Below are 10,410 nucleotides of genomic sequence, written 5' to 3'. Positions count from 1 at the left end.
GAAAGTGAAAGCGAATTTTTTAAAGCAGTTTAGTGTTTGAAATGCAAAAATATAAATTGAAATCGGAAAACTAATGTGGCGCGAGTTGGTGAGCTTAGTTATTGATGAAACTTTGATACAAAAATAAAGCAAAAATGGAGTAAGTATTTTTTTTTTAATTTTTATTAGCTTCATTTTTGTTAGTAAAAATTATAAATCATATTAGAGATATTTGCCTTTAATTTTTCAAAAAAAATAAAGATTGTACGGAACAAATTGTAAATAAGTTTTATTCTGAGAAAATAAAATAACATCAAAAACTTTAAATTTTTAACAAATAGGGAAAATTATAAATTTATATAATTTATAAATTTTATTTAAAATATTTGCCTTTATGTAAATAAAAAAGAAATATTGTAAATAAATTTTACTTAGACAAAATAAAATAAAATTAAAAAATTTTCAAATTTAAAAAATTAGTGATTCGTGCTTAAATATTTCGTGTAATTTTTTTAGATTTCCCTTTTTTTCTTTTTATTAAAATAAAAATTTCGTTTTTTTTTTTGAAGTGTTCCACTATTTCTCCAAATATAAATTTTTACATTTAAACTGCATTTCAACGAAAAAACTCTCTTAAAAAATGGTGAATTGACTGACATTTTTTTCCTCTCCTGTGTTTTGGGACCATTTTTAAACAATAAAAATCTCCAAGATATTTTTTTAATCTAAATCTTTGTTTTTTCTAGTTGTTATATAAAAATGTCTATCGAAATTCCGCTGTAAAGTACGCGTACGCTTACAAGCACAATGCCTCGCCTAGGACTCTTATCTTAAGGTCCAACAAATTCGACTTCGGAACCGCTATTTAGAAATACTTATAATATTTATTATTTGGCATCTACACTTTTTTCACTTACACGCGAGTAAATGCTCAACTCCCCTTAAATTTTTTATCAACTCCTCTCTACTAACACCTACGCAAGTAACAACCTCGTTACCTACACTCGATTCACCTGCCTGGCGTTGCTCTAAAATTCGTACAAAATAAATGTTTAACAAATGGTTGACAGTAAATTGACAACTTTACACCCATACGAAATTCATCAGTTTCACTTTAGTGTTACTTGCCGCTGCTGCATATATGTATGTAAATATGTGTGTCACTTTACAAGTGAACTCAAGTGCGAAATGTCATTATTTGCACACGTACGTGAATACGTGTATTTATTACAAACCACTTTGACATCCATTACCGCATCATTACTTGCGTAATTGCATTTATACGTTGAAATAAAAAATAAATTTATACAGGTGTACATATGTACATACATATATGGGCGAGTGTGTGACAGCTGTTGGGAATTTAGCACTTTTATGAACGTACATATGTCTACATTCCCTAAGGAAATTGTTGTTGTCGAAAATCGTCAGATTGATTTATTGTCAATGCCGGTACATTTTATTGATGTGCGAATTAAATTTGAACACATTTTTTTTTTGCTCCCATTAAGATTTCACAGTGGCAGCTGGAATATTTTCTTTTGTAGGGGAGCCCCAGTCAGACATCAGATGATTAGAGGAAACTAGGAAAGAGCCGGTATTGAATGCTGGATTCGCAAAAAAATGCATTAAAAATCATATGAATCTTTTTTACTAATCTTCCCTGTATCTCCAACACGTTCATCTACCAACGTCCGCGGGTAACTTAGCTTTGAGTAATTTGCTAGCTTCTGAAGTTACCAACTGCACGTACGTGGGACTAGGGGCTGAAAGCGTGCACAAAAAGCAAAATTTAAGAAACAACAACAACCAATATGGTCGCTTGCGAGCTACACAAACAACTATTTTACCAACAACAACAAAAATCTTTATCAACAACAGAGCAATCGTCACTTTAATGCCATGACCTTCACATATGTATGTTCCGCATGGTCGTATGTGTGCAAGCAAGTAAATATACATGCATATATCCGAGCATGTACCCTGCAGGGAATGCCCGAACTAGCGAACCAAAAACGAACCAGTTCGATAGTAACTAGATCCCTAGAACCTAGACAAGTTTAAAAGCAGCGAAATCTGGTACATTTAAAAACTATTATGATTAACTTTTTAAAACTACAATCACTTGCTAAGAGTGAAAAGCTGCTGCCAAGTCCGATTTTTCTAAGAATTATATATTAGCCGTATTTTATTTGTCCAGAAATTTAAGCTATTAGCTTAGTTTGTACGGAGGACTTACCCAACATAATTATATTGGCTTATGAAAAGCTATCTTGGCTTGTATATTGAACAAGAGGCATTGCCATTCAGCATCAGAAATTTTCTCTTTCAGCCAATCAGAAAGAGGCAAAAACTTACTTTGACACTATTTGCAGTCAAACAACTGTCAAAATTAGGCTAACATAGGAAATAAGCTAATTTCGTTTTATTTGACCAAGATTTAACTATTTGCTTGTGATGGTTGAATAAAACATGCCTATTAATGCAAGAAGCAAAAGTAATTGGAAATGAATCGTTTTTTAACCGATCGAACTACCTATTTTATCGTTAACCATTTTTGTTCAGTGATACGCAAATTTTCTAGGTTCAAATAGTAACAGAAAATGTGACAAGTCCCAAAAAAAAGAAAAAATTAAAAAAAAGTAAAAAAAACTTTTCTTTATAAATCTATATTTAAGGTGATGAATTTAGAAGTGGTTCGAAACTAGAAGCGCACGAGTTCAGAAGTAGAAATTTTCCCCACAGGGTATGTCCATTTACTGTAAATACACTAGGGTGTATCTGATGCCCCTATGTGTAACGTATGTATTTTTGTGTACAGCCATTAAGCATTGCCAGCATTCAACATCCATATAACAAACAACAACGTCTTTCTCTAGTGGTATGCCATTGTGTGTCCGTCGCTGCGCTAGTCAGTGTGTGTGACTGTGCTTGTGTGTGAAAATTCACTTAACTTGATCGAGTTTTTATTTCACACTCTTTTTGTTTGTATCTACTGTTCTTGTTGCTTCTAGCGCTGGTCTTGTTGCTTCCGGCTTCTTTTCGCTAGTAATATTGGTGTGCAGAAAAGCGTGGTGCGGGCTTTCGGGGCCTAAAACCTCACTTGAAATTTTCGCAATAATTACGTTAGTAAAGTAAGAAATAAAATGTGCGTATTTATTAAGAAAAATTTAAGTAAACAGTTTATAAAAAAGTTGATACTACACATGTATGTACATTTTTGTGCAAAATATAAAAAAACGAAAAAAAAACAATTTTTTTGTTTAAGTTTAAAAATTTAACATAATCTTTTTGTAATTTAAAAACTGGACTTAATTTGTGGTCATTTCAGTATTGGGCATACATTTTTGGTCATTAAAAAATGGCCAAAATTTTTTGGTAATACGAAAATACGACTTTAATGTTTGGGCAATTCAAAAAGTAGATATACATTATTTTTTTTTTTAATTTAATAGCCGCATATAAATAAAAAAAAAGAATGTACTAAATGAAGAAGATAAGAACCATTTAAAGTGAAAGGTGTATACAAATTTTTGGCAATTTGGGAGTTAAATAAACTGTAGACTCGGCTTTATTTTGACTATTTAAAAATTAAAAAATGGCTACAATTTTGTTTGTCATATAAACTAGATAAAAATTTTTGGACTTTAACTCTAACTTTAGATATAATTACTAGACAAATGTTTTTGAATATATATTACTGGTCCCCCGAGAACTGAAATTTTCAGATAAAGCAAAATGGACTTAAAACTTTTGTTAACCTAAAAACTGCAAAATATATATTTATATATTTTTTTAATAAACAAAATTTTTTGTGATTTGAAAATAGGTTAATTTAAAATTGGACATAAATTTTTGGTAACTTAAGAACCGAAAAAATTTTTATACAAGAAATAAATTTTGATTAAAAATTGGACATCTAAGTGGACAAAAACGAAATATAAAATAGGAACTTAGACCCTTTTCCTCGCTAACAAAGTTTCCTGATGCATTCAGAGTAAAATAACAAAAAAAGCGAATATATATGATTTTAAAAAGAAAAAACCACCAATGCATTACTGACTTTTTGTTGCTGTTGACGTTGGTTTGTCATTCTATTTTATTTGCTCTTTATTCTTGCCTGGTGCCGTATTGTTCATTTTAATGTATTTATTTTGCATTTCACTGAATTAAACACAATTTGCGGCCAACAATAGGCGACGAACAACAAACACACACACACACACACACGCGCGCTCACAATGGACTAGTGGTGAATTAAGCATTGTATGTGGTTCTAATAGTAAAAAAACAGCAACAGTTACATGGCTCGTAAAGCGTGCGGACAAAAGACAGCTTTGTAGTATATATACATTAGGGTGGCCGCCCAAAAATACACAACTTTTTTGATTTTTGCTGCTGCCAACCCCCAGAACTGAAGAATATAAAATATATAAGGATAAGATATGGAGGAAATAAATTTAGGGCCATCCTAATGTACATGCATATGTTAATTTAAATTGAGCAATTTCTACTAGATATATCATGCATATGTCTATGTATGTATGTATGTGTGTGTGGGCGCCTGTATTCGTGCTTCTATGAAATGTCACAAAAATCACTTATCTAAAAATTTCTAATTGAATGTAACAATGGCATATTGAATACCCAGTAATGGTACTCGTATTGGATGCAGGCTTTTAAATTGCAAAATGCATAACATGGTGTAAATGAGCAATTGTACTACGCATGTATGTATATACAAGTGTGTATGTGCATATATACATACATACATATGTACCTACATATATTCATGCCATTCTGCACTTTTCGATTAGTGTTCACTTTGTTTTGTAAATTGAAATGTGTGCAATTATTTGGACAAGGGGACATGCATGCGGTTGGACCAAGCGGTATGCTTACGTAATTAACGGCTCTTAAATACTTTGTAAAAATTTTAATATTATTGGAGATGACAAAATTTAGCCTTCACTTAGTTTAGTTGTAACTATTTTCGACGGTGTAGTACCAGGAAACCGGCTGTGGCAAAATAGGGCAAAAAGTGAAGTGTGAAAAGAAGTAATTTGATTATTTGAATTGTGTTTTTTATCGATAACTATTTTTTCGGTAATTGTCTAGAGAAGGACAATTTAAAATTTGAATTTAAAGAAGATTTGTTTTAATATAAAACAAAAAGCTAATATATGTATGTATACACACAATGTGCTACATTGTGAAAATTGTAACCCTTACGTTTTTTAAGTTTAAGTTAAGTTTGAACGCATCGATATATTTTTTATTTTTATTTATTTTTTTACTTATGAATAGACTTAACGATATATTTCAGGTACTGTTTTTTGTTGGTGGCATATTTTTGTTTATTTATTCACATATTCCTATATACTATGTATAGATTTATCGTTTCCTTTACGGAGAAATTTACAGTTGTTATTGCAGCCAAAATCATCGCACATATGGATATCGATATTGTCGTAGATATATTTTATCGAGTTACTTTCGTTCGACATTATCGATATCACTGTTGTTATTGTATTGCCTAACTTTTTGCATATCATTTCTTTATCGCATTTTTATACGGTGGCTATTCGTATTCAAAAACGCATTCGATACACAAATTGTAACTTCGAAATTTTTTACTACGCCTTACAATCTTTGAATACCTGATTTGAATGAATGTTTTATTTTTTTATCGAAATTTATCGATATTTTTGATAGTCATTGATATTTTTTGGTGAGTTATCGATATCGAAATCATAATCGATTTGATTAATTTTATATTCCTTTTCTTTTCAAGCTGATATGGACGATTTTGTTTTCCTTTTCGATATATATGTGTGTACCTTCGAATCCGATTCACCGCAATTGAGGCACATTTTCAGCAGTCAGTATATAGTATAATGATAACTGTAAAATGAAATACTGATTGTCTACATTGATATGTAAATATGTACGCTCAGTAAACTAACTCAACAATGCTGAGCGCCTAAAAGTAGTCAAAAAGCATACAGAGAACTAAAAATGTAGCGAAATTGTAACACACAAAATGCTTTCAAAGTACATACATATGTAACAACAAAATGCATACAGATGTACATATGTAAATTGCATTGCATTGAATGTGGGAAAAAAGTGCATACAAAAAAAAAATATTCCATTGGTTTCGATATGACATTTCTCTAAAACCAAAAACAAAAACAAAAAAATACAACCACCACTGTAGTAAATACTTCACAAGCCATACAACGAAAACAAAAGCACGTTCATTTAAAATTTATGGCTACAAATTGTCAATACTCACTTTTCAATGTTACAACATAAAACAAAAAAGAAAAAAATATGTATAAATAACAAAAAAATCGGTTGCACATGCAAACGAATTCCTAAAATTTTTTGAGAAAAACATTTTACGAATTACTCATAGCCACTTTTTTATTTACAATATACATACATGCATGTGGTTTTAGTTAAAACAAAGCAAGATCCGAACTCTCTTTTTTCGTGCGTTGATCATAGGGGTGAAATAATCTAAATAAAATAGACAAGTAAACAAATCAAAGGGTATCTGAAAGTAATGTCTGTTAAACCTTGCAAATGAAAATACTTTACTATAATTTTTAAGAAAAAAAAATGTTAAAGTTTCGGAAATTAAAAAATGTTTTTATCAAAAATATGCAGCCTCATTTTAACACTTATCTTAAAATCGTTTTTTTTTGGCTAAAAAATGTAGTTGAAACAGAGTAAATTCCGTTTCAGTTTTTATTTGAACATCGTAAAAAAGATCATTCTGATTTTCTCATGCATGAAATTATTTGTGTAAAATTTTTCAGATCGTTTTCGTGATAAAAATATAGGTACGCTAATGCCAAATATTTCTATGTTTTTGAAATAGATTTATTTGATATAAAAAAAAATATTCTTAATAAAAAATAAATTCCCTTCACAAATTGTTAAAGCGTTGCAGGTTTGCAGACCTAATTTATTTTATTTAAAAAGTTGTACTTTTGCTTACTTTTTCAAAATAAGTTTCGTAAAAATTTTTCACAATATATGCAACAATCTTTTTTAATATTTTCCGCTTATTTTACAACAAAAACATAAAAATATAGTTCCTAAACTTTGTACAAAACTTGCGAAAAGTCAGCAAATTTTCATGCAAATTTTCAAGTTTTTAATCAGATTTTTTGGAACTTTTTGAGTATGCAGTTTTGTAGCCCATTAAATTCTAGTAAAAAATGCAGGTTCGGAGTTAGTCAGAAATCGCATTGATTTTTTAAATTTTTTTTGTTGAAGGGGTTATGCATTTTTTCCATATAAAGTATTTCGAAACTTTTTTTTTGTATAAAAGAGACTGCGTGAAAAAAATTGCCAAAAATCAACGGTAATTCCTAGCTACTTAAAGCTTGTGCTTTAATTAAATGGTGTACAAATCTAAAAACTCAAAAATATTCTAAAAAATTTACACAAAGTTTATGAATTATATTTTTATGTTTTTTGGTGTAGAATAAATCATAAAAAATAATTGTTGCATATATTGTGATAAGTTAGCTGTGCCAATACTTTTTGCCGACAGTGTATGTACATAATTTTCGAAAATATTTGGAAATAAATTTTTTATTTTCAAACCAAAAAGTATCCTTACAATTGAATTAGAATTAAAAGTATAAAAAAAGTGTTGCGAATTTCTGAATATCCTTAGAAATACTGAAATAATCCTCTAATTTCTATAAACTTGCAAAATTTAAAAAATTTTACAAACAAAAAATTAAAGCTAGCTTTTTTCGTTTTGTTTTTTTTTTACCATATTTTATACACAAAACTTTTCAGAAACCTAAAATTTCAGATTTTTAGTTTCCTTAAAACTACCAGTAACTTTTAGAAAACAAATAATTTTTAAGAATATAAATAATTTTTAAGCAAACAAGTAATTTTTAAGCGAAAAACAATTCATTCAATTCTCATATAAAAATTTATTAGGACCGGTAATTTTTTCATGATCCAATGATCGGACATAAACCAAATTAATATGGGACCACCTGTGAGACACTGCCTTTCCTATAGAAGAAGAACCAACGAAATCGGTTAACGTGGTCTAAAGTTATGCGGTACCATAAGTAAAAAAAAAAATATTTCGACGAATTTATAACCTTCTCCGTTTTTGAGGTCGGTTAAAAATAACGAAAACGATAACTCTGCAATATTTTGCGACACTGTATCTTGTTTAAATGATCTGACTTGCAGCGAATGCATTGCATCAATGGAAGGCTTTAAAAATTAAAAACAAAAAAATTCAGCAAAATCAATTCAAAAGCATAGCAAAACAATCTACCCTCCAGAGGAAGTTACGTATACGCACCGTACAACTTTACCTGTACATGCGCTAAGTAAGAGAACCGGCGCAAAATTTTCTCAACACTCTTGCTGCACATTTTAAGAGAGCAGCATTCCCATAGACAGAGGCATTTCACTTGGCTGGAATGTTTGAAAATTTGCCGCTATTATAAAAACCAAAGCACAAATGGCCAAAGCGAGCAGTTGAATGGCGGCAGGCAGCAGCGGTGGTAACACCCGAAAATTTACCGGTAAAAGTAGTGGTAACTATTGTTTCGAAGTATAAAAAGGATATTCACACACAAGGTGTGTGCGCATATGTGGTAGTGAAAGTAAGGATAAACGCATGATTTTTTGTCGTTTTTAAATTTCGTGCAAGAACAAGCGCGCCCTTTGAAGGAGTGAATTTTTGAAGTAATTACCAAAATAAGTGTTTTGGTTCACTGATTTCAAACGCCGCAGAATATTTTTATGGGCTAATAAAAATGAAAAAGGCAAAAAAGGACTTAAAAAAAAAAGTTAAAAGCGCAAAATTGCAAGTAAAAAGTTTTCAACGGAAAATCAAATGAATAAAAAGCCAATCAAAGCACTCAAGCGTGTGACATGTGAATATGTGGAAATGTGTGTGTGCTTTTGCTGTGCGCTAATGCGGCAAATGAAACAACAACAAAGAAAAGACAACACAATAATCAGCAGCAGCAGAAAATAGCAAATGATGAAAATAATAAATATTAAATTTTATATGCACAAATACACATACATTCATACATACATACATATAGCAGTATATCCGATTTTGGTGAATTTGTCGTAAAAATAAATTGCGGTTAAACGCTTGAATGGCTTTGCTTTGGATTTACCTCTAACCAATACTAGTTCGCCGCCATAGCGTGACGCCAAACAATAGCTGACCGGTCGGTCGATTGTGCGATCGACAGCCACAGCGGCGAGCAAATCCTACACAACTATTTGTATATGTATTTGCTTTGGAATAAAACAAATAAACATACATACAAACAAGCATGTACAAATATTTCTTTAGCACTTACCAGTAGTGTGCGGTCAACTAAGTGTGTATTGCTTGTGTGTATCGCCTTTGTGTTAATGCTCGCTTTTATGTCGGCGCTATAGCCAAGCATATGGTACACGCTGGTGCTGAAATGACAAAAAATACTTTTCCAATACAATTTGTGTGCTTCTCTGTGTGCTTGCATGCTCATGAAAAGTTTGCACTTGATTGAAAATTGTAATTTAGTGCAGAGTAGTGGAAACTGGCAGAGGAAATATGAAAGCAGTGAAAAAAAAAACACATTAAAAATATTGCGAAATTTTTAAGTGAAATAGTTGCAAACCGTGCGAAGTGATGAGTGAATATTTTTCTGGTGAATGCATTTAAATCGAAAAAGGAAATAAATTTGAGACACATAGAAAATTTTCGCAGTTCATACTTTTGGAAAATCGAGAAAATAAGGCAAAAAATGGCTAAATTGAGAATCGTTTAAAAAATTAAATGCTCTAAGAAAATCTTAAAAAAATAGAGAATTAAAAAAAGATTATATAAAAATATATTTTTTTTTTTAATAAGTGAGAAAAACTGAAAAATTATTAAAAAATATCGCAAAAAATTCAAAGTTGCCTGAAATGCTTCAATGGAATTAAAAATAATAGCTTATGTATTGAATCACTCAGGAAAATTTATATTTATAATTTAAATTTATATATATTGGAAAAATGTTGACTATGAAATTTAGGTGCTCAAAAATAAATAAACAAAATTATATCAAAGTGGTTCTCTTTATGTAGGATTGGGCCAAGTTCTTATTGAAGTTGTTTGCTGAGTTTGAGCTGCTGCGGCCGTTTTAAATGTTTTTGATTTCATTTAACACGGCCGAAGCAGCTGGTTCTCTTTAGTATACAAAATCAAAACACAGGAATAAAATGTTTGGTATGGAGATTTTTTATAAACTTTTTTTAATTTAAAATTGAACTAAATATTTTTTCAATATAAATGAACACAAACAAATTGCAAAAAATCGCGCTCCCTTTTCAAGCTAAAAATAATAAAAATTTTTAAATTTAAAATTGGCATACATACATATATAT

This window comes from Rhagoletis pomonella, unplaced genomic scaffold (assembly GCF_013731165.1).
Source record: "Rhagoletis pomonella isolate Grant_MI unplaced genomic scaffold, Rhpom_1.0 Rhpom_scaffold_00013, whole genome shotgun sequence".
NCBI classification, from domain to species: Eukaryota; Metazoa; Arthropoda; class Insecta; order Diptera; family Tephritidae; genus Rhagoletis; species Rhagoletis pomonella.
The sequence above is the reverse complement of the archived record's forward strand: the minus strand, read 5'-3'. Positions refer to the sequence as shown.